This window comes from Kogia breviceps, chromosome 15 (assembly GCF_026419965.1).
Source record: "Kogia breviceps isolate mKogBre1 chromosome 15, mKogBre1 haplotype 1, whole genome shotgun sequence".
NCBI lineage: Eukaryota > Metazoa > Chordata > Mammalia > Artiodactyla > Physeteridae > Kogia > Kogia breviceps.
The window spans coordinates 88,238,181-88,262,539 of NC_081324.1; the positions used below are offsets into that span (position 1 = coordinate 88,238,181).

Sequence of the window (24,359 nt, forward strand, 5' to 3'; positions counted from 1 at the left end):
CTGGAATCTGGAGCTGAAAAACCGTCCATGGCACCAAAATTCAGTTTATTTCAATATAGCAAACGTCTTCCTAGTACCTACGCAGTTGCTGGCGGTTGTCAGACCCAAAACATCAGCAAGATTGGGTCCTTCCAGGACCCACAGCCTGACAGGGGAGGCTGGAACATGCACGTGTAATTTGAATCCAAGCTAGACTTTAATAAGGGTTAGAATGATGTGCAAAGGAGATGTGAGGGGAAGGTGTCTAGACAGGAGACTGGAGGCTTATTTCCTGGACGTAGTTAATGGCAGCGCTCAGGACAGAGAGGCAGCAGGAAGAGCTCACGGCAGGGGAGTGCCATATTGAAAACAGAGAAATTAACAGAGGCCGCCTGTGGAGACCCCACCCCAGCCCCGATGCGTGACGACGTAGTTGGGCGTTTCCCCACCCGACCCTCAAGCCAGGCGGGAGACTGGAAATATCGTTTTGGTAGAAAACACTCATCCGAGGACGAAGACCTCCATATGGTGACATTGGGACCGTCCAGGACAAAACGTTCAGTGCTGGCTGGGGGGCAATTACCCTGGAGTGAGCCCACCGCTGACAAGCCCCACAGACATCCAGCAAAAGTTGTCAGGATCTTGCTCTCAAACTGAACAACAAACTAAGCCGTGAAAACACACGGGGGTCTCTATACACCATCAAGTGGGCCAAACGGAAAGTGATTCAAAGCACAGACACCTCCAGTGAGAATCCCACCGGCGGAAGCAACGCACCTGTGTTGACCAACTCCTCTTACTGCAAATCCCCCAAGCCCTCCAACAAGGTCTCCCTAAGAGAAATGGTTAAGGATGACATTAAAAAAAAAAAAATGCAAGAAACCATGATAACTTGCAAGTTGTGCAAATATTTCCTAATTCTGTGAAAGAGAAAAAAAAATAGTAGGACAATAACCCCTAGCTTCTCAATGCATTTAGAGAATTTGGGTGCTCTCCGCATAGATTAGGTAAGTTCAGCTCTTCTCTTCCTTCGTTGTTCTGGGCTCTGGGATCACGCATCGTCAAGCACCTTTCTGCTCTCTGCCCCCTTTCTCCGGCCCACTCCTCACAGGGGCTAAGCGGCTACAACGTTGCTCCGTTTCACCAGGCTGACTGGAGAGCTCGTTGACGATTATAAAGCACAAAAAACCCCTCTACATGCTTACATGTGAGGTATGACTATTTTTCACTCGAAAGTGGTCCGGCGGGATAACGCCTTTGAGGGGATGCGTCTAACCGACCCTAATGGGTCTGAAGTAACATTGGACGCGTACGGCTCGACGGTCACGTCATGCAAAGGTTTAATTAACGCAACAGCTGGGGCAAACAGGGAAAGAAAAGCAATGATTTATTCATGCACAATTTACTGCTGCTATCAAATGCCAAGCAACGGAGAGCACGGCTCACCTGCTTCGCCCTGTAAACACGTCCATCACAGAGCGCCGAGCGAAGCCTTCTGCCGTGCGGGAAAGTCCAGTTCTAGCTACTCAATGCTCAGAGTACGCTCCATTCATTTCATCTGTCCATTTGATACCAGCACGAACAGAAAACAATAGACTAGAATCCACTGGCCTTCTTAGAAAACAAACTTATGGTCACCAAAGGAGAAAGGTTGGGCGGGGAGGGGTAAATTAGGAATTTGGCATTAACATGTACACACCACTATACATAAAGGAGGCAATCCACAAGGACCTACCGCAGCACAGGGAGCTCTGCTCAATACGCTGTAACGACCTAAATGGGAAAAGATTCTGAAAAAGAGTGGAGACGTGTATCTGTGGAACTGAATCGCTTCGCTGTACACCTGACACTAACGCAACATTGTAAACCAACTGTACTTCGGTTTAAAATAAAAAATAAATACAAACAATGCACGGGATACACACACACACACACACGCAAAGAATCCACTAGTCTAACAGCCACAGCACAAGCTTCCTGACGTTTTCACACATATCATTTCAACAAATATTGCACTTACATGATATAAAAATACTACAATGACGTCCATTCTCTAGTTACATTCATTACCTGAAAACTTCACAGTCTCACAAGCTGGGCTTCAAGAGCTGGCAAGCGCTGCCCCCAAACTGAATACAAAACAAAGGTGACCACGTCCACCGGAGACACCGCAACTTTAATTATGTGCCCCTTGTAACGTCCGCCGTGTGACGCTCAAATGAGCAAAAGCAAAGGGTCTCAGCTGGAGCAGAGCGTTCCCGGGGAAGGCGGGTTGAGCGGACAAACAGGGAACACGCTCCCACTTCAGCAACTTAAACAGCCGCCTGGGTCCTGGGGGACAGTACATGTATTCGGAGCGTGCCCTGCTCACAATTTACCCAGAGAACTGACCCTTGGCGCAGAGGATCCTTGCAGCCCTGACGCTGGCCCGGGGACAGATTTGGAAGTAAATGAGTCCAGGGTAGCAAAAGGGATCGATGCCACAAGTAAGACCCAAAGGCTTTGAAACCGGGAAGGATCAGTCTCCGAGCCTGCAAGATACCTCTACCTGGGGGTCTCAGAGCATAAGGGCGGTTCTCCAGTCTTGAGCCAGCCCAGTCCAGGAGGGTGAGTTTCCTGCCTCTGTGACTAAGCCGTAACTCATTAACCCTGCAGGCCCTTGCCCACCCCCCAAAGCGGGTACTTACAAGACGCCGGGGGTCAACGCCCTAGTGTATCAGACGCACTAGCCCGGGCTGCCTGCCTCCCAGCCAGCACCGGCTTCCCGTCCCCCGCAGACACCAGCCTCGCCAAGCCTCCTCCGATGTTTGTGCTGGGGCATCAAGCTGGAGGACTACTTACTTATTCATGGACTGCCCGAGCCGGCCAGGAACTGCTTTGTGTCAGCTGAATAGGATGGTAATTCAATCTCCAAATGGGAACTGTTCGGCACATGGCATATCTGTCATAATGAGTCACACAGATAAAAAAGCACACGGCTTTCGGAGCCACGGGTGAACCGTGTGCTTTGACGACGAATAGCGTTACGGGACACCACCTTCCCTTCCTCCATCACTCTTCTCCCCTCCGAATCAGTCCACCCCAAATACATCCTCCTCCATGAGATGCAGGACCGAGAGGGAGCCACACCTGGGGGCTGGATTCTGGGGAGAAGAACAAGGATGCGTCTCTGCTCTCTCGCCAGGAGCGCGCACCGTTGGAGAGGGAGAGAGAGAAGGTGGAGATGTTTGGGAATCCGCAGGAAACACCGAAGGCGCGATGAAGCCAGTGGGAAAAGAGTCCATCTCTGTCAGAAGTTTTCCACTGTGGAACGCTTTACATGCATTCTCTCAATAACAGCGGGGGCTCCGGCACCCGGAAATAATGGCATTAATTAAGTCATAGGCTCCCGAGAATGCTCTGACGTTTAGAGCTGAGAAGACTCAAGTCAAATGGCAGCGTGAACGACTCCTGGTCCCCAGAGAACCCTAAGTAGTGGAGGAGGTACCCTCTTAATTCTCATTCCTGCTACTGCGCCTGCCTCCTGGTAATTTTTTCTTGAGAATTTAAAACGTGTATGTCGTCTGACTTCTTTGTTTCCGCCACGTGAAGCCCTAATACTGCCCAGCCTCTTCTTTCTCCTCTGTCCCACCCCCCGACAAGCCCCTTCCTCTCTTCATTTCCTTACCCATGCAGCTTGGACTCTGCCCTCCAAACTGCCCTCTTGTCAGTTCCCTCTGTTCCCCAGCTGTCAGCCTGGCAAGACCCCAACCCCTAGGTTAACCAAGAGCCCACCTTCTCTATACCTACTGGACAGGCTGCTGATGAGCACTGTAGAAAACCCACAGCCCAGGAAGGCCCGTGTCCCCCCTGCCTGTCCCCCAGGAGACCACAAGCCCCATGAGGGCAGGGACCTTTGCCTACCACGTTCTGTGCGCTATTCTAAGCATCCCACACTGTCCAGCCAAAGAAGCTACTCAAACGTTTGTTGAAATACCAACTGAACGGAGTCTTCAACGTTGCCTTGAAATATGTATCAGTCAGGATGGGCTTGGTTATGCTATGGTAACAAATAGCCCTCAAATATCAGTGGTTTCAAATGACAGAGGTTTGTTTCCCACTCACACTCTGTCTGTGGAGGGTCAGCTATAGCTCTGCCCCACACCGTCCTCACTATGGGAGCCAGACCGATGGGGCAGGAAGCAGGAAATAGAAAATCAAAGACAGGAAAGTGTGTGTAGCGGCATAAATAACATATTCCATACTCCACAGCCACCGGATTTCTGCCCCGAGATGTTTTGCTGAACTGAATCTTTTACCCACCCTCCTCCCTTTCGGTCTTCAGGTCTTGGCTCAGACATCGCTTCTCCGTAGAAGCTGTCCCTTGACCATTCAACCCAAAGCACACGGCATCTACCCACCCCCCCACCATCACCAATTAAACATGTTTATCTTCTGTGGCCCCATTAGAAGGTCAGGCCTCTTATCCATCTCACTCCCCACTATGTCCCCTGAGACCGGTGCCTGGAACACAGTAAATGCACAATAACCATGTGCTGAATAAAAGAATGAATGAATAAAATAGCAGATTTCACTGGAGAAAGCACAATATTTTGGTGTAATTAGTTAGAAAATTAGTGAGTTCAAGAAGCAGTCTCATTAAAATGGAAGTAGTATAAAACAGTAAGAGTAGCATAATTAAAACAGAAGATTTGGGCCACATATAAGGAGACCAGACACTGACGACGATGAAGGACTTGTCAAAGTATTTCCCGCATTGTTTGCTGGGAGAAAAAGACTTACAAGACTTGATGGGAACCAGTCCTAATGAATCACACAGTGAGATGCAGCTGTAGAAGCGCTTGGTGTAGGTTGCTTTTATTGGTTATTCATCCAGCAACCTTCTTCCCTACACTTGGATCTCTTAGTGTACAGCTCATGAGAAAAGGAAGAAAGGTTGTCCAAATTACTAGCACCCTGTACCACACCAGCTCTATTGACTTTGGTTATTAAGATTTCTTAGTTATTTGGTTATTTGGTGAATTTTCTCAGTGTTTTGGGCATCGGATAGACGGCTGAGAAAATCAGGTTTTGCAATAAGGGAATTTAATGACCTTGGTTGTAAAGACCCCTGAGATCCACCTCCAACTTCCTTGGTACGGTGACATCAGTAATATCTATTTGTTACAAGATGGCATTAGGTGAATAACTTGTGAATTTCAATTCACGTCCAAAAGCACAGACATCCCCCAATGTTTCACCTGCCTGATTTCTCCGGGGTCTCCCTGGATCATCAGATAGGAAAGCTGCCCTATGTTGGAATATCCACTGTTGGGATCTGCTTAAAAATACCCTCACAAGCACCCAAGATGTCCTTCAGTGGCTGACGGATAAACAAGCTGTGGTCCATCCCGACAATATGGGTTATGATTCAACACAAAGATAAAATGAGCCATCAAGCCATGCAAGGATGTAGAAGAACCTTAAATGCATATGAGTAAGTGAAAGAAGCCCATCTGGAAAAGCTACCTGCTGTATGGTTCTAACTCTGTGACATTCTGGAAAAGGCAAAACTACGGAGAAAATAGAGATCAGTAGGGCTTCCCTGGTGGCGCAGTGGTTGAGAATCCGCCTGCCGATGCAGGGGACACGGGTTCGTACCCTGGTCCGGGAAGATCCCACGTGCCGCGGAGCGGCTGGGCCCGTGAGCCATGGCCGCTGAGCCTGCGCGTCCGGAGCCTGCGCCCCGCAATGGGAGAGGCCACAACAGTGAGAGGCCCGCGTACCACAAAAAAAAAAAAAAAAAAAAAAAAATAGAGATCAGTGGCTGCTGGGGGTGGGGCGAGGGAGGGAGGGGGTGATGAACCAGCAGAGAACAGGGGGTTTTTAGGGCAGAAAACCTGTTCTGTATGAGACCATAACGGTGGATACATGTCATATACATCCGTCCAAACCCACAGAACGTACGACACCGAGAGTGAACCCTCAGTCAACTCTGGACTATAGTTAATAACAATGTATCAATGCATAAACAACGAGGTCCTACCGTACAGCACGGGGAACTCTGTTCAGTATCCTGTGATAAACCATCGTGGAAAAGAATACGAAAAAGAATGTATATGTGTATGTATAACTGAGTCATTTTTCCGTACAGCGGTAATCAGCACAGCATTGTAAATCAACTATAATTCAATTTAAAAAATAAATAAAAATAAAATAACATGCATGGAGCTCATGACCATAAATAAGAATGATCGTCATGGATCAATGCTGGTGCATCGAATGTGATAAATGGACCCACCAATGCAAGATGCGGGTAATGGGGGCAAGTGAGGGCCGGGAAGAGAGGAGGGCCCGTGGGAATTCTCTACTCTCTGATCATCATTTCTGTCAGCCCAAAACTGATCTTTTGTAAAAAGCCTATTGATTTTTTAATTGACCCCAAAAGTATCCCCACCCCTTTCGTTGCTGTCCTTTTGTACACAGCAAGCTTCCACCCGACTCTGGGCGAGTGGAGTTCTTCCTCTTCACCACGCAGAGGGCACCCGATGTGCCCAAGGAGGATACGCGCTCTCCGAGGGCCAGAGCTTGGGGCGACCCCGTCGTGTCCCCAGTCCTCAGAATGGGCCTGGCTCCCGGAAAGGGCTCTGTGACTCTCTGTTGAATAAAAGATTTCATTCCTTGTGTTTCTGCTTGGCCGTGAGTGACAGTACATTAATTAGTGAAAATTGAAAGCCGAGATAAAAACCCGGCCCAGGAGAAGTAGTCTGGCTGCTACACTCTCCGGAGACGTAAGTCAATAAGATAATCCTAGAGAGCCGCAGACGCGGGGACTCAGACGCCATAAAGGATGGCGCGCAAAGGAGCCCAGCACCCGGCATTTCTGATCTGGGACGCCTGCCCTCGGGGCTGCTCGCTCCCTTTCTCGTTGGCCCTCGTTGGTTTGAATTATTAACTCTCCCTTCAGACACACATCATCTCTCCAGGCTGCATGAGGCGCCCCAGGGCTTGCAAACCCACTCAGCGGATTCCTCACCCCGTTACTTACTCTCCATCGTAGCCACTTCAGCCACGAAGGAAGGTGGCGAAAGACCCACCACCTGGAAGCATCAATGCTGCTCAAAGATAAAGGCTCTGAGAACAAGAGAAAAAGGGGCCACTGCAGAGGATGGCGTGTACCTGAGCCTAGATCCCAGAGGCAATGGCTGCATTTAATTACACACGTTTACCGCACAAGAGCTATTTCATCCGCTTGATCATCTTACATGAAAATAAAGTTGGCTCTCGCTAAAAGCCCTGGAACGGTTGTGTGTCCACCCGTCTGTCACACATGAGGCTTTTCTACAGCCCAATCGCTTCTTCATGTTCAAACTGAAGTTCAGGGTACGGTGTTACTTTCTGGTTGGTTTTTTTTTCCCGCTTTTTACACAGCAGGTTCTTATCAGTCATCCGTTTTGTACACATCAGTGTCTACATGTCAGTCCCAATCTCCCAATTCACCCCACCACACCCCCACCCCGCCACTTGCCCCCCCTGGTATCCGTACGCTTGCTCTCTACACCTGTGTCTCTATATCTGCCCTGCAATCCGGTTCGTCTGGTGTTACTTCTAAAATAAGCTTATTTCAGGAATTTGATTTTCTGTTTTAATGTGAACCATTAGCATCAACAAGAGCAGCTACGACTGTGGACTGTGGGTGCTTAGTATGTACGAAGCGCTGCTCTAAGCAAAGTGTCCCATCGGGTCCTCAGAGGGCCCCCGAGGTCAGCACTGTGATTCTCTGCACGGATTACCGGCAGAGACCCCGAGGCCCAGAGAAGTCAGTCACCCTGTGGGCCACACAGCTTGGGGGGCGAGAAGTCAGGATTTGAACTTCCCGTGGCGGTCGGGCTGCACGGGCTGCACTCGGCCACAGGGCTTTACTGCTGACCCGTGACAAGCAGCCCCACAGGTCAGATGGCCAGTACAGACCGAGGGGAAAAGGATACGGACTCTCAACTGCCGTCGTTTTCAAAGAAAACAGCCTTCTCTTTCCAAACGTGAGAAATGGCCTTTGGAAGTGTTAGACTGAAAACCTGAATCCTAGAAAACTTGTAGGAATGTTCTAAACCGAAGACAAGAAGCACCTATACCCCTGTCAAAGCTAAATCCAGCCAAGACGGCAGCCCTCCCAGCACCCAGAACGACCTCAGCGACACCGTCACTTTAACCGATTATTACACATCTTTTGTGATTGCAGCGCCCTGTTTATTCTGAGCCACTTAAATGTGCGACATCATAATTACAAAATTACACAAGTGCCAGAGTCCCCGTTCCTAGCCTGTTGTCTGCCCTTGCAAAGAGAGGAAGCTAAGTGATGATCCAGATCACACCACCTGACCCGAACCTCGGGGGGCAGCCCTCCAAGTGGCCGGCGGACGATTGTTTGACAGATGACGTGTTTAACATGAAGCCTGATCTCACACCAGCCTGTTCGGGGACTGTGACTCTCACTGTCCTTCCCTTCCTCGGCATCAGAATCGTCCCACTCGATTCCTCTCTTCTAATCAGCCTCCTGAGCTGAGAGGCCCTCATTAGTGCCTGAGAATTCACAGGAGTTGAAAGCTGGAAAACAGATTGCGTATCTGTTGGTCCCAGCATCGCAGGGAATGAAGAGCGAGGCCCTGCTGGGCGAGCCCTGGAAAATGAGTCAGCTCACTGAGGGCCCCTCCACTGCCCCTGACAGGTACAGGGCAGAGGATGTACCACAAGCACTGCAGGCCGTGGTCAGCGCAGAGAGGGGCTGCCAAGCATTGCTGCACCAGACCTGGGCCCCTGGACGCTGGGCAACGAGCACTGATCAGCACAGCACAAGTCCGGTATACGCCCCTCTACCCCCACTGTAGAGATGAGAAAACTGAGGCCCACAAGAGGTCACACAACTTGCAAGTAGCAGAGCCCAGGGCCGAACCCACATCTAACCACAGCACTCTGCAGCCTGCTGCCCTCGGTGCCTGAAAAATCTTTGCAGTTTTGCAAAGACTGGGGACAGTGTGGAACTATAAGGCCAAAATCATTGCAAAGCCCAGTGCCATGAAGCTTTCCCCTTCTGCTTTCTTCCGGGAGTTTTATAGTTCCAGGTCTACATTTAAATGTGTATCCACTTTGAGTTGATTTTGGTGTATGAAGTAAGAGTCCAGATTCATTCTTTTGCATACGTGGATTCCCAGTTTTCCCAGTGCCATTTGTTGTGTGGCCGTGTTGCCCCAGTCAAAGACCAGTTGACTGTGTCTGTGTGGGTTTATTTCTGGACTCTCTATTCTGTTTCCCTCATCTAATATGATTCAGTTCTAGAGACCTGCTGTAAAATTTTGTGCTTATAGTTAACAATGCTGAATTATGCACTTCAAAATTCTGTTAAAAAGGTAGATTTCATATTAAATGTTCTTACCTCAATTTAAAAAATGTTTAAGTAAAATAAAAATAAGGGAATTCCGTGGCTGCCCAGTGGTCAGCTCTCCAAGCTTCCACTGCCGAGGGCTCGGGATCGATCCCTGGTCGGGGAACTAAGATCTTGCAAGCCACGTGGCGTGGCCAAATAAATAAATAAAATAAAAGACTGATTGAATATGATGTAACAGAAAGAGACTCACAGATACAGAGAACAAACTAGTGATTAGCAGTGGGGGCGAGGGGGAGGGGCAAAATAGGGGTGGAGGATTAGAGGTACAAACTACCATATATAAATAAATAAGCTAGGGCTTCCCTGGTGGCGCAGTGGTTGAGAGTCCACCTGCCGATGCGGGGGACGTGGATTCGTGCCCCGGTCCGGGAAGATCCCACGTGCCGTGGAGCAGCTGGGCCCGTGAGCCGTGGCCGCTGAGCCTGCGTGTCTGGAGCCTGTGCTCCGCAACGGGAGAGGCCACAACAGTGAGAGCCCCCCACCCCCCCCGCCAAAAAAAAATCTTCCAACAAATGTCCAGGACCAGATGGCTTAACAGGTGAATTCTATCAAACATTTAGAGAGGAGCTAACACCCATCCTTCTCAAACTCTTCCAAAAAATCGTGGAGGAAGGAACACTCCCAACCTTATTATATAAGGCCACCATCGCCCTGATACCAAAACCAGACAAAGATATTACAAAAAAAGAAAATTACAGACCAATATCACTGATGAAGATAGATACAAAAATCCTCAACAAAATACTAGCAAACAGAATCCAACAACACATTAAAAGGATCATATACCATGATCAAGTGGGATTTATCCCAGGGTTGCAAGGATTCTTCAATATACGCAAATCAATCAATGTGATACACCATATCAACAAATTGAAGGAGAAAACCATATGATCATCTGAATAGATGCAGAAAAGGCTTTTGACAAAATTCAACACCCATTTATGATAAAAAACTCTCCAGAAAGTGGGCATAGAGGGAACCTACCTCAACATAATAAAGGCCATATATGGAAAACCCACAGCAAACATCATGCTCAATGGTGGAAAACTGAAAGCATTTCCTCTAAGATCAGGAACAAGACAAGGATGTCCACTCTCACCAGTATTATTCAACATAGTTTTGGAAGTCCTAGCCACAGCAATCACAGAAGAAAAAGAAATAAAAGGAATACATATTAGAAAAGGAGTAAAACTGTCACTGTTTGCAGATGACATGATAGTATACATAGAGAATCCTAAAGATGCCACCAGAAGACTACTAGAGCTAATCAATGAATTTGGTAAAGTTGCAGGATACAAAATTAATGCACAGAAATCCCCTGCATTCCTATACACTGATGATGAAAAATCTGAAAGAGAAATTAAGGAAACACTCCCATTTACCACTGCAACAAAAAGAATAAAATACCTAGGAATAAACCTACCTAGGGAGACAAAAGACCTGTATGCAGAAAACTACAAGACACTGATGAAAGAAATTAAAGATGATACCAACAGATGGAGAGATATACCATGTTCTTGGATTGGAAGAAGCAATACTGTGAAAATGACTATACTACCCAAAGCAATCTACAGATTCAATGCAATCCCTATGAAATTACCAATGGCAGTTTTTATGGAACTAGAACAAAAAAAATCTTAAAATCTGTATGGAGACACAAAAGACCCTGAATAGCCAAAGCAGTCTTGAGGGGAAAAAAACGGAGCTGGAGGAATCAGACTCCCTGACTTCAGACTCTACTACAAAGCTACAGTAATCAAGACAATATGGTATGGCACAAACACAGAAATATAGATCCATGGAACAAGATAGAAAGCCCAGAGATAATCCCATGCACCAATAGTCAACTAATCTATGACAAAGGAGGCAAGGATATACAATGGAGAAAAGACAGTCTCTTCAATAAGTGATTCTGGGAAAACTGGACAGCTACATGTAAAAGAATGAAATTAGAACACTCCCTAACACCATGCACAAAAATAAACTCAAAATGGATTAGAGACCTAAACGTAAGACCGGATGTTATAAAACTCTTAGAGGAAAACACAGGAAGAACAGTCTTTGACATAAATCACAGCAAGATCTTTTTTGACCCACCTCCTAGAGTAATGGAAATAAAAACTAAAATAAACAAATGGGACCTAATGAAACTTCAAAGCTTTTGCCCAGAAAAGGAAACTGTAAACAAGATGAAAAGACAACCCTCAGAATGGGAGAAATATTTGCAAACAAATGAACAGACAAAGGATTAATCTCCAAAATACATAAACAGCTCATGCAGCTCAATATTAAAAAAACAAACAACCCAATCCAAAAGTGGGCAGAAGATCTAGATAGACATTTCTCCAAAGAAGATATACAGACGGCCAAGAAGCACATGAAAAGCTGCTCAACATCACTCATTATTAGAGAAATGCAAATCAAAACTACCATGACGTATCACCTCACACCAGTCAGAATGGGCATCATCAGAAAATCTACAAACAGCAAATGCTGGAGAGGGTGTGGAGAAAAGGGAGCCCTCTTGCACTGTTGGTGGGAGTGTAAATTGATACAGTTACTATGGAGAACAGTATGGAGGTTCTTTAAAAAACTAAAAATAGAATTACCATATGATCCAGCAATCCCACTACTGGTCATATACCCAGAGAAAACCATAATTTAAAAAGACACATGCACCCCAATGCTCATTGCAGCTCTATTTACAATAGCTAGGTCATGGAAGCAACCTAAATGCCCATTGACAGACGAATGGATAAAGAAGATGTGGCACATTTATACGATGGAATATTACTCAGCCGTAAAAAGGAACGAAATTGGGTCATCTGTAGAGACGTGGATGGATCTAGAGACTGTCATACAGAGTGAAGTAAGTCAGAAAGAGAAAAAGAAATATCGTATATTAACACATATATGTGGAACCTAGAAAAATGGTACAGGTGAACAAACGTATGGACACTAAGGGAGGAAAGTGGCGGGGGGTGGGATGAATTGGGCGATTGGGATTGACATGTATACACTGATGTGTATAAAATGGATGACTAATAAGAACCTGCTGTATAAAAAAATAAAGAAAATTAAATTTAAAAAATAAAAATAAAAAAAGAACACAAATAACAAATATTGGAGAAGATGTACAGAAAAGGGAACCTTCCTAGACTGTTGGTGGGAACCTTCTTAGCTACACCTAAATTGGAGCAGCCACTGTGGAAAACGGTATGGAGGTTTCTCAAAAAAATAAAAATAGAGCTACCATATGACCCAGAAATTCCACTCCTGGGTACATCTGAAAAAAACAAAAACACTAATTGGGAAAGATACATTCACCCCAATGCTCACAGCAGCACTATTTACAATAGCCAAGCTATGAAAGCAACCTAAGCGTCCATCAACAGATGAATGGGTGAGGAGGCGGTCCATACATACAGCAGAATACTACTCAGCCATAAAAAAGATTGAAGTTTTGCCATTTGCATCCTCATGGGTGGACTTGGAGGGCATGATGCTAAGTGAAGTAAGTCAGACAGAGAAAGACACATACTGCAAGATGTAACTTACATATGGAATCTAAAAAATACAAAAACTGGTGAATACAACAAAAAAGAAGCAGACTCACAGAAACAGAGAACAAACTAGCGGTTGCCAGTGGGGAGGGAAGGGGGGGCAAGACAGGGGTGGGACGATGGGAGGTACAAACTACCGGGTGTGAAACAGGCTCAAGGATGTGTTGTACAACACAGGGAATAGAGCCAATATTTTGTAATAACTGTAAATGGAAAATAACCTTTAAAAATTTATAAATCTGACTTCCCTGGTGGCCTCCTGGTTAAGATTTAGTGCTGTCACTGCAGTGGCCCGGGTTCAATCTCTGGTCGGGAAACAAGCTGTGTGGCATATGGCCAAAATATTAAAAAAATAAAAAATAAATCATAATAAAATTTTTTTAAAGTTTTTATTAAAAAATTTTTTTAAATAAAATGAAGCCCTCCCCCAAATGGCGACCTGCCATCCAACCTCGTGCTCTGAGATGACAGGGAAGCCCCTTCCTGAGCCATCCACTGTGTAAGGCACGTGCACGTGTCCCGGCCCCGGTCACACAGGCCACAGAGGGGCCTGTTGTCACCTGTGCCCTCCATAAGGGGCGTGCGGTTTACAGCAGGAAGAGGCCAGCCACACAGACAACCAACAGGAGAGACTGGGGGAGAGGGGGTGGCAACCAGAATTATCAAACTGGGAAGAAGAAAACAGGTTCCTCCAGAAATCACCCAGGCTGAGGCAGGCCGCCCATCTTACAGACGAGGAAGCTGAACCCCACACGCATGGAGGGAGAGAGAGCTCGCCCGTGTCAGGCTTCCTGGAAGTGGAGAACTATAGCCCTTCCCTCACCCATTTACTCATCCATTCAAATGTGTGGCCCACGTACAGCGCAGGTGCGTCGGTGAACAAGAGGGAGAGAAAGATAAGGTCTTGGCCCCAAAGGAGGGCACATTCCAGTGGGAGAGAGAGACAACAAACGCGCAGACAAGACAGTCTCAGCTCACAAAGCCGAGAAGGAAATAGAACAAGAACGTGTGAAGGAAAAGGGTGGGAAGTCTAAGGAGGAGCTATTTTTTTAACCTTTGTTTCTAATTGAAGTATAGTTGGTTTACAATGTTGTGTTCGTTTCAGGTGTACAGAATATATATATTCTTTTTCAGATTCTTTTCCCTTATGGGTTATTACAAAATACTGAGGTAGTTCCATGTGCTGTACAGTAGGACCTTGCTGTTTATCTATTTTATATATCTTAGTGTGCATCTGTTAATCCCAAACTCCTAACTTATCCCTGCCCACTCCCCCAAGGGGGAGCCACTGTAGAGAGTGTGGTCAGGGTGGGCCTCTCTGAGGAGGTGTCCCTCCTAGAGACTGATGAGAAAGAGTCTCAATGCTGAGACATGGAGAGAGAGAGCGTCCCAGGAAGAGGGCACAGCATGTGCAAAGGCCCTGAGGCAGGCACAAGAGTCCAAAGCCAGTCCGTCAGAACACTGCCCTCTTCACTGAGGACTCCGCCTCTCCCTGCAAGAAAAGCTAGCCTGTGAGGTCCTGGAGTCTGTCAGCTTCCTCCTTAAAGACAAAGGGGAGGAAGTGGGGAGGCAGACTAAACACGGAGGGCCTCAAATTTGCTCAAAACGATACTTGCTATGAAACTGGAAGAGGCAGGAGGTGGCAGAAGGAACACATCATTTCCTCCGTCGCGGTCTCAGATAAACTAGCTTTCGCAGCCCTTTTGGCTTTTAATCTATTAAGGCAGACCTGTGTAACCTTGGTTAAGAGTGCAGTAAAACCCAGCCCTGATGCTGCATTTAAAATACAATTGCATACTGATGCAGACGCGATCAGTGGCCTTATTCATTATCCAGTCTAGGAAGACAAACCATTAAAAAAAAGTCTAGATCCATGGGACGGGAAAGATGAAAAGCATCGTTATTTCAAGGAGCCTCAATATCAAGGACAGAGTCATTGGTGCAGGGCATCACACCTGGATCTAAACCGAACAGCTGGGTGTGATGCATAGGAATTACTGGAAGAGGTTTCAAGACCAGAGGGTTCTAATCACAGGTGGCCTCCAGAGTCAGCGCGGCCAGTAAGCGACATCAGAAAAACCACAGGAGGGCTTCCCCGGTGGGGCAGCGGTTGCGAGTCCGCCTGCCGATGCGGGGGACGCGGGTTTGCGCCCCGGTCCGGGAGGATCCCACGTGCCGCGGAGCGGCTGGGCCCGTGAGCCGTGGCTGCTGCGCATGCGCGTCCGGAGCGGCTGGGCCCGTGAGCCGTGGCTGCTGCGCATGCGCGTCCGGAGCGGCTGGGCCCGAGAGCCGTGGCCGCTGAGCCTGCGCGTGCGGAGCCTGTGCTCCGCGACGGGAGAGGCCACGACAGTGAGAGGCCCGCGTACCGCAAAAAAAAAAAAAAAAAAAAACCACAGGAAAGACCCCGACTCTCGAGCCTGCACGGCCACAGTCCTCACGTTGCTTCAGTGCGTCCTGAGATCCTCCTGGAGGAAGAAAAAGTCTCACGAGGCACTAGGAAAGCACGCTTTGGGAAATTCCAAGTCCTGCCTGATGCCAGGCAGCTGTAGCCTCTGCGGGTGCCGCCAACTCGGGTGGGTTAACCAGGTACGACCAGCTGCAAGTCACAGAGAAGCTGCCAACAGGGCAGTGAAGCCAGAGGCCACTTTCTCCAATTGTTAAATACTCAACAAAGTTGATGTTGAAGCAGCTGTAGCCCGAAATCAGCTACCGTGGGAGGATTCACGCCATGGAATCAGGCGGAGACTTCAAGCAGTGCTGTTTTTTCCCCACAGAGCCAGGTCGGCAGGACACCATCTCCTAAAACCCACTCCTATTATCCAGGCAAGAGAATAAACCGGAATGAAGCCTCATATACTCCATGTACGCTGTGGAGTCTCCCCCCGCCCTGCGCCTTCTCCAGCGCTGGCTTCGTGTGATGCTGGGGGCCGGCGTGTCTCCCCAGCACCCATGTGTTGGAAGCCTAAGCCGCCAGGTGATGGTGTTAGGAGGTGCGGGCCTTTGGGAGGCGATCAGGGCATGAGGGGGGAGCCCTCATGAATGAGGTTAGTGCCCTTATCAAAGAGGCCCCGGAGAGCTGACTTGCCTCTCTGCCACATGAGGAGAAAAGGGCCACCGGCAACCCAGAACAGAGCTCTCACCAGAACTCGACCGTGCTGGCTGGCAGCCTGGTCTCAGACTCCCAGCCTCCAGAACTGTTAGAACTAAATTTCTGTTCTTCGTAAGTCACCCAGCGTGTGGTGTCCTGTTATAGTGGTCTGAACAGACTATGAAAACCAATGAATACGTTCCATTTCCCTAACTATGGTAACGATGCGGAGGTGAGCCTAGGACCTGAGCCGGTCCAAAGGGAACTTTAAGATTGGGAAAAGTCATGCTCTTTCCTACTGGAATTAAGTGATCAAGCGCGTAGCCTGTGGGAGGTATTAGAAGCCATCTTGTGGGACTTCCCTGGCGGTCCAGTGGTTAAGAACCTGCCTTCCAATGCAGGGGATGCAGGTTCGATCCCTGGTCGGGGAACTAAGATCCCATGTGCCTCAGGGCAACTAAGCCCACGCACTGCAGCTAGAGAGAAGCCCACATGCCGCAACTAAGACCTGATGCAGCCAAAAAATAGCAATAAAGAAATATTTTTTAAAAAAAAGAAGAAGAAGAAGCCATCTCCTGAGCCAGGAGGAGCCAGCTTTAGCCCAAAGACAGCACGGAGAAGGATGGAAAGAAGCAAAGTCTTGGCTGACGAAATTAAGTCTCTGGATCAAACCATGCCTGATGTCTTCCTGATCTATGGACTTCGAGGTTATTTGAGTCTAGACACTCCCTTTTAATATTTAAGCCTCTTGGAGATGTGTTTTCTTTTAATGGAAAGATTTCCAACCAAGAGAAATCTGAAACCAAGCCTTTACATGTGGCTTCTCCTTGCCTAACTAAATGGACTCATTAAAGCTCTTTCAAATTACTAAATCACTTAATAGCTTTGTTTGTATTCCCAAGCTTTTAAGTAGCAAAGAAGAATACCGCCACCAGCGACCCACACTTCACGTTGCACCCGAGCATTAACATCCGTGAATGCTGAAGCACATTCACTCAGCAGAGATGATTAATTTGTTTCTCCACACTCTTAATGACTTTCTGTTCCCATTCCATCCTTGAGGTATCAGTCTAAAAGATGCTTTTCTGGCAGCAGTCAAGGGTTGCAAAACACACACCTCTCTGTGATGGAACCGCAGAGGACCATGGAAATAACAGGGATGTTTCAACTTTGGAGCTTTAAACAGGGGCATTGCCGTGAGAGGGGCTGCCTCATCTAAAACATAAAATCATACAAAACTACGGTTGGAAAAAGCCGTAAGAGTCGGCTACTCAAGAACAAGAGGGAAAAAGCAGGCTCCGAGGTCGAATGATTTACTGATGGTCTTACAACTCAGAGTCACGGAGCCAGGCCTTGAAGCCCACTCTCCCGACCCCGGGGTCACAAGCAGCACTGGGCATCCTAGGCAGGACGTTCCAACAGCCACAAGCAGTGAAACCTGGGCTTTGCCGCTCCCCACCTCCTGGGCTAGGGCACTGGCGTTGGCCTATGTGATTCTCGTGGCACAGACACGTGCACACGTGCCCACACACACTTCATACCATATATTTCTAGATTACAGAGCATCACTAAAATTTCAGCACTGATTATCACTGCGTGTCTTTGTCACTAATTACTGTTTCCTTAATTTTTACACATCTTTATTTTCTAACTCTTCTCTAATAATGACAAATGGAAACAATTTCCCCAAGGCTTTCAAGAGAAAGGAGAAAGCACATCTTGTATGACTGCTAATGGGAGAGAAAGTGGACACAACCTATTTATCAAATAGATAAGCTATCAAATCTAAGGTGTTTATCAAATGCCTTACAAACATGTCTATCTTTGGACCCAGAAATTCTGCTTGTGTAAGTTTATCTTAAAGGATCCTAATGGATGTGACTGAATCACCTTATCTTTTAGAATTAAACACACAGCGTATTCATTGCTTAAAGAAAGAAAATCACTAAGCATAAAGATGAAAATGAAAACTACCTAGTATCCCCCCCAAAAGATACATTCAACCCCTATACATTTTCTAAATACTCCAGCAAAATAAGATTCAAGCTATAAATAGCCAATGTTATCTGTGAGGATGGTGCTGAGGTAAGTTCATGGATGATTTAATTTTTTTCTAAATTATCTTCTATACTAAAAAAAATTCTGCAGTGAATATATATTACTCTATGAGTTAAGTAAAAGCAATCTAAAATTCTGTAATTTAAGATAGATTGGGAGAGTTTGGGATTGACATGAACACAGTAACTATGTTTAAAATAGATAACAAACAAGGACCAGCTGTACAGCGCAGGGAAATCTGCTCAATATTCTGTCATAACCTAGATGAGCAAAGAATTCAAAGAAGAACTGACACATGTATACATATAACTGAATCACTCTGCTGTACACCTGAAACGAACAAAACGTTGTTAATCAACTATGCTCCAATATACAATTTTTTCAAATTTTAATTTAAAAAAAAGAAAGGAAAGGAAGAAATGGCACGTGCACAGTAACTGTCTCTGCAAGAAGAGTTAAACAGCGTGGGACGCAAATGCTGCTTTTCCAGTTGATCACAGAGCCGGGTGGATCCCATGGTTCCCGATGGACCCATAGCTTGGAGGCACCAGTAACAGGGCTCCCACTTTCATGCGCTACCCAACGGTGATGAGATAAATTGAGGAGTGGGGGGGCGGCAAGTGGGGAGCCGATGGACAAGGAGGTAACTGAAGAGGGTTAGGGTTAGGGTGCTAGTTAGTATAAAACTAGCCTTTTTACCAAGGGAGGCACTGAAGTGTGGGGTTTCAAGGAATATGCCTTTATTCCCTACTCACGAAACCATCCATGCAGGTGGTCCTAGCCGGGGGCAACTTCCCTGCATGCAGCAACCTGGAGACCCAGGCCCCTTCCGTCTTGCGGCTCCCCTGTTCCCTGGGGGCTCATAGGCCTCACATCCGGCCCGCGGGTGGGTTACGAAGGGTTGTGCCCAGAAGCATCACACATCACCCCCTCTCTCCTCTCGTTGGCCGGAGCCAGTCCCGTGGACCACCCAGACCGGGGGCTGCCCCCCAACGGGCTCCTTCGCCGAGAGGCAGCTAAAACATCTTAGGTGGACAGCCACCCCCTATTCCACGGGGAGACGGTGTGGGCAGCAAAGGGGACCCCCAAACAACGGGCCCCCTTCCCGTGACATCCTGCTTTGTCCTGGACCCTCCCCGCCAGCACTGAAAGTCCCCTGCGTCCTGGGCAGACCTGGAGACTTGATCATCCCCCACCCACTCAGGAGTCTGACAAGATAACCTGTCGACAAGGGGTGGGGGCCTGAGGCCTGGCTGCCCTCCCCAGAAGAGGACACGGAGGCCTGGGAGCCCTGCACTCAGTTACTCTCACAATGGCAGGTACAGAAACCTACCCCACAGGCCTCCCGTCCATACGCTCAGGATAATCGAAATTGGAACCTTGTCTGCACGTCAGAGAGTAAACAGGAACAGGTGTTCCAAGGCTCCGAGAGAAGACAGGTGTGCACCGAGTATACGACTGAAGCTGAAGATGCCAAAGGTGAAGATGTACCCAGCAAGTGTGGGGTGAACTGATTTGCTCACCTGCTTGGGAAGATCCCGGGGGGCTGGACGGGGTGAAAGCAGAAAATTGCACCTGCTCCTCTGGCACCAAGACGGAGGGGCGTGTCCTGGGTGGGTAGCTTTGCACACTGTGCCACGGCGTATGTTCCTGCCCCTCACGTGCACTGTGCTCTCCGGGGGCCGACTTGCACCCCTTCTCCCAACAGCCAGCTGCCAATTCCATTCTTAAAATCCTCCAAGGTCACGTTGAAGCACCTGCAGCGAAGTGTCGGTAGCTCCCAGTCTGGGCTCCAGGTAGACCTGCTTTTAACACGACACCTGTGCTATTTCCGCTCAGCACAGCCCTCGGCATCTCATAGCATCTTCATCTGTGGACTCTGCCAGGGAAGCCCTCCCACAGGGCATGACCCAGGGGCGGGGTCCCTCTGTTTACAGGGGGGTGCGTGCTGTGCCCCGTCATGCAGTGCAATGGGCCCATATGCCCTGACCTGGCATTTGAGATCCACGTGGAAACATTCTGAAGATCCTGCTTGTACACACAGATACCGACCTCAATCTTTTGCCCAAGGAAGCCCAAATCTCACGTAACTGTCTGAAGTCCCTTTCACCACCTCAGTAAACAGGAAGGGTTATGGTGGTTGTCTTTTCTTAAATTAATTTTTACTGGAGTATAGTTGCTTTACAAATTTGCATATAGACGTGAAAGGACCTAGAGACTGTCATACAGAGTAAAGTACATCAGAAAGAGAAAAACAAAAATTGTATAATATCGCTTACATGTGGAATCTAGAAAAATGATACAGATGAACTTATCTGCAAAGTAGAAATAGAGTCCCAGACATAGAGAACGGATGTATGGATCCCGGGGTGGGGGGGAGGCGGGTGTGGAAGGAACTGGGAGATTGGGGTTGACACACATACACTATTGATACTATGTATAAAACAGGTAACTAATGAGAACCTGCTGTAGAGCTCAGGGAACTCTATTCAATGCTCTGTGGCGACCTAAATGGGAAGGAAATCCAAAAACGAGGGGAGATATGTATACGCATAGGGTTGTTTTCTTAACAGATCGTTGTTTTCCGGAGGCGCGGAGAGCGACGAGGAGAGAGATTTCCCTCCAAAACAAGCGACAGCATCTAAAATTTATATTTTGCATGTTAAGCCTGCGCCCTCGCCCTGAAAGGAAATTGCCGGGAATAAATGTGAGCCTCCTGACCCTGGAGGCAAATATCAAAGAGATTTCAAGCAGCGTTTCCTTGAACAAAAATTTGCACAACCCTGTTTTAAAAGTAAATAAATAGGTAAATACAACTGCTGTGTAAATGTCATAGGAAGGATGCTAAGTGAGAAGGCTGGTGAGAGGGCTCCAGCAGAGAGAAGGGCCACAGCCTGGTCCAGCGCTGAGATGCCAGGCTCTGGGGTCTTACCAGAGTGATGCTTTCTGGAGGGGCATTTTGGCGTTTGCATCCCACACAGATTGGCACTTTTCCATTTCACTCTGCAGAGAAACGGGGCTTCCAAACATCTCCCAGCACTGCCTCCGGACCCCCTGCCACGGGAAGCAGGGGTAAGAGCCGGGAACACCCACACTGGCCACCAGGGAGACCTTGGGGCGCTCGGCAAGACAGGTTCAAAAGAAGAAGTCACTAGAATGAGGCTGCCGACGGACACCACGAGTCCTGCCCGTGAGCGGGCAAGAGTTGTGGGCGCGCTACCCGGTCATCTGTCAGTGTATGACGTCATTTAGTCCTCACCGCCCCCTGTTAAGCAGGTAACACTGTCATTCTCATTTCATAGATGAGAGAGCTGCGAGCAGCACCAAGGTTGAGTTACTCATTCACAGCGCACAGTCAGGAAGCAGAGGGGCAGGTCCAACCCCAGATGGTCCACTTCCCACGGCGCCCTCCCGGCCCCAGCAGCGCCATCCTATGACCTAACGGCGCGGTGGTGGCTCCAGAAGCGGGGACCCCAACTTCACCTGGGCAGGGTCTAGAAATAGCCTCTGAGCTGAGTCCTCCCAAAGAACCAGCCCTTCTGGACCAATGATCCACACACTGCAGGCACCAACCCAAGTCAGGTCCTGCCCAGGGGAGACGAAAAGCTTAAGTTTCAATGAGGTTGCACGTGGGCCTGGATATTCTAACAGCTAAACCCGTATCCCACGAGGGCCCAGAGACGGAGGATACTCACTGCCTGAGAAAAGTCAAAGGCATATCCGTACGAGGTTTCATCCGAGGGGACGGGAGAAACCAGCCTTACAGCGAGGGTTTCTCGGGGGCAGTGAGGGCAAACAAAGCTTTATTTTATTACACTCCTGAGTCCTTCCTGTTCGACCTCACAGCTCTTATCCTTTCACAATGTATGTGGTTTCCGGTCCCTGAGGTTACTTTGAAGCAGCCGCCGGATTGTGTTTCTTTTTAAATGTCCCTTTTGGTATATATTGTATCTTGCTTTAAATATGCATATGCTGAGAATATTCAAAAATCAGAGAATGAAGGCTGGACAGGGGCCAAACCATATTTCAAACACATGTATATTTAGGAGCACAGAGTCTTTGCCATATGATGCTAAATCCCAAGATGCTTGATTTTTTTTCCCCTCTCCTCTCTTCACTGCTGTATTTGACCTTCCCAGCACCTACAAAAGACACCCTAACTAACAATTAGCTCGTGAGAGGGGCTTGGCCACAGGAAGGAGGCTGCAGCACCTGAGGGCCCGAGGCAGCCTGGTGAGGTGGGCGGAGGCGGGGAGACCTGCATAGCCGGAGGACTTGAATTTGGACCTCCAGGTTTCTCATCCGGCCACAACTCTTTCAGCTAACTTCACCTGCCTCCCCAGGTGCTGAAGCCAGCTGCCAACCTTAACCTGAGACCCGCTCCTGCAGGCAGGAATGGGAACTTTATTATTTGCATTTAGATACATTTCGATATAAATACAAAGAGACCCCAAAACTCTTAACATCTTTTCCTTTGTACACTGGGAGAAAATGCAGCCTTTTCCACTATAAAAAAAAAAAAAAAAAAAAGGAGACAACATTTTGGAAAAAACGGAGACCAGGAGAATCATATTTCACCAAGTAAATTGACAAAAGGTCAAAAAGCTTGATCTTTGCCACTGATGTGCTTTGTCTGAAAGCAGAGCTGCCATTTAAATATTTATAGGCAAGAGCAGTAGCTGCTGCTACACGTCCAGATCCGAGCCAGGCTGGGACCATTTCTTGAGAAGTTAACCAAGTTCCCTTCGGAGGGAGATTCTGGGAAGGATTCCGCCAAGCGCTCAGTGCCTGCCGTGCCCCGGACCCTGAAGGAACACAGGTGATGCCGAGGGTAACAGGCCGGGTGGAGGCTGCAAACATGCAGCTGAAAAGATGCTGCAAGCCCGACTCCGCGGCACGTTCACCCTCTTGCTGTTGCTCCTACAGTCCTCGCCCTCCTCCGTCTCCCTCTCCCCAGCACTGCAGCGCCCGTGCTCCCGGCCAATCATTGCAATGCCGCCTTCATCGAGGAAAAGATCAGAAGATCTGGACAGAGCAAGATCGAGAGAGGCGTGTGCGCGACGGCGGCAGGCGTGGCCTAAGCCGGGGCCGTCCGGGAAAAAGATTACGTGAGCCATATACACGGAATCTTACACTGGGGGCAGGGGGGACTTTTTAAAAAGTCAGAAGTACCAGATCAAATTAATGTTAACAGTACACTTTCACTCAAGTATCCAAATAGATCTGTAACCAGTATAAACACTGCTAATGCTGTTTCACGTTCTTTTTCTGCAGAAGCCTTCGAAGAAAACCGGCGGGCGCGCGTTTGGTAATTACGCGTTTCAGTGCAGACCGGCCGCATCCCGAGGGTGTGGCGGCCACTTCTGTGACGGTCGGGCAGGGCTGAGATGCAGGAGGAGGAGGTGGGAAGGGCGAGAGTCTGCTGGGGAGGAGAGACTTGCGAAGGAAGGAGCAGTTGCTGGCGTAAAACCCGTGAGACATCGGGACACAGAAGCACTGACGGGGCGCCTGGGCTCAGTCATTGGGTTTTTTTTTTTCAGATTTTAATTTATTCTTTTATTTTATTTATTATTATTATTTTTTTTTTTTGCGGTACGCGGGCCTCTCACCGCTGTGGCCTCTCCCGTTGCGGAGCACAGGCTCCGGACGCGCAGGCTCAGCGGCCACGGCTCACGGGCCCAGCCGCTCCGCGGCACGCGGGATCTTCCCGGACCGGGGCACGAACCCGTGTCCCCCGCATCGGCAGGCGGACTCTCAACCACTGCGCCACCAGGGAAGCCCTATTTTATTTATTTTTTTAACATCTTTATCGGAGCATAATTGCTTTACAATGGTGTGTTAGTTTCCGCTTATAACAAAGTGAGTCAGTTATACATATGTCCCCATATCTCCTCCCTCTTGCGTCTCCCTCCCTCCCACCCTCCCTGTCCCACCCCTCTAGGTGGTCACAAAGCACCGAGCTGATCTCCCTGTGCCGTGCGGCCGCTTCCCACTAGCTCTCTAGTTTACATTCGAGAGTGTATATATGTCCCTGCCACTCTCTCACTTCGTGCCTTGTACCTCTCTCTTCTTTCCTCATATTCTCCTCTTCGGCATCTCACGGAAACCTCCAGTTCAGTGACTGTCTTTATACAGACGCCATATGAGCAAGGGAGCTGAGGGAATGGGTGGGGTCCCTGAGAAGATCCCAGTGCAAACTGCACGGTGGGGAATCGCGGGAGACACAGTGGGGTGAGGTGGGGGCGTGGTG

At 48.3% G+C, this 24,359-nt stretch overlaps 1 protein-coding gene across 7 annotated transcripts in view; it reads right to left on the reverse strand.

Annotated features, from left to right (window-relative positions):
• RIMBP2 (RIMS binding protein 2) overlaps window positions 1-24,359 on the reverse strand; it is a 301,313-nt gene that overhangs the window by 205,034 nt on the left and 71,920 nt on the right. Inside the window, exon 1 of one of the 7 annotated variants that reach the window (XM_067016065.1) lies at window positions 2,821-2,925. The exons of 3 other annotated variants lie outside the window; for them this stretch is intronic. The gene's annotated coding sequence lies outside the window, so the exon portion shown is untranslated. 3 more of the 7 variants (XM_067016064.1, XM_067016066.1, XM_067016070.1) reach the window with 3 other exon arrangements.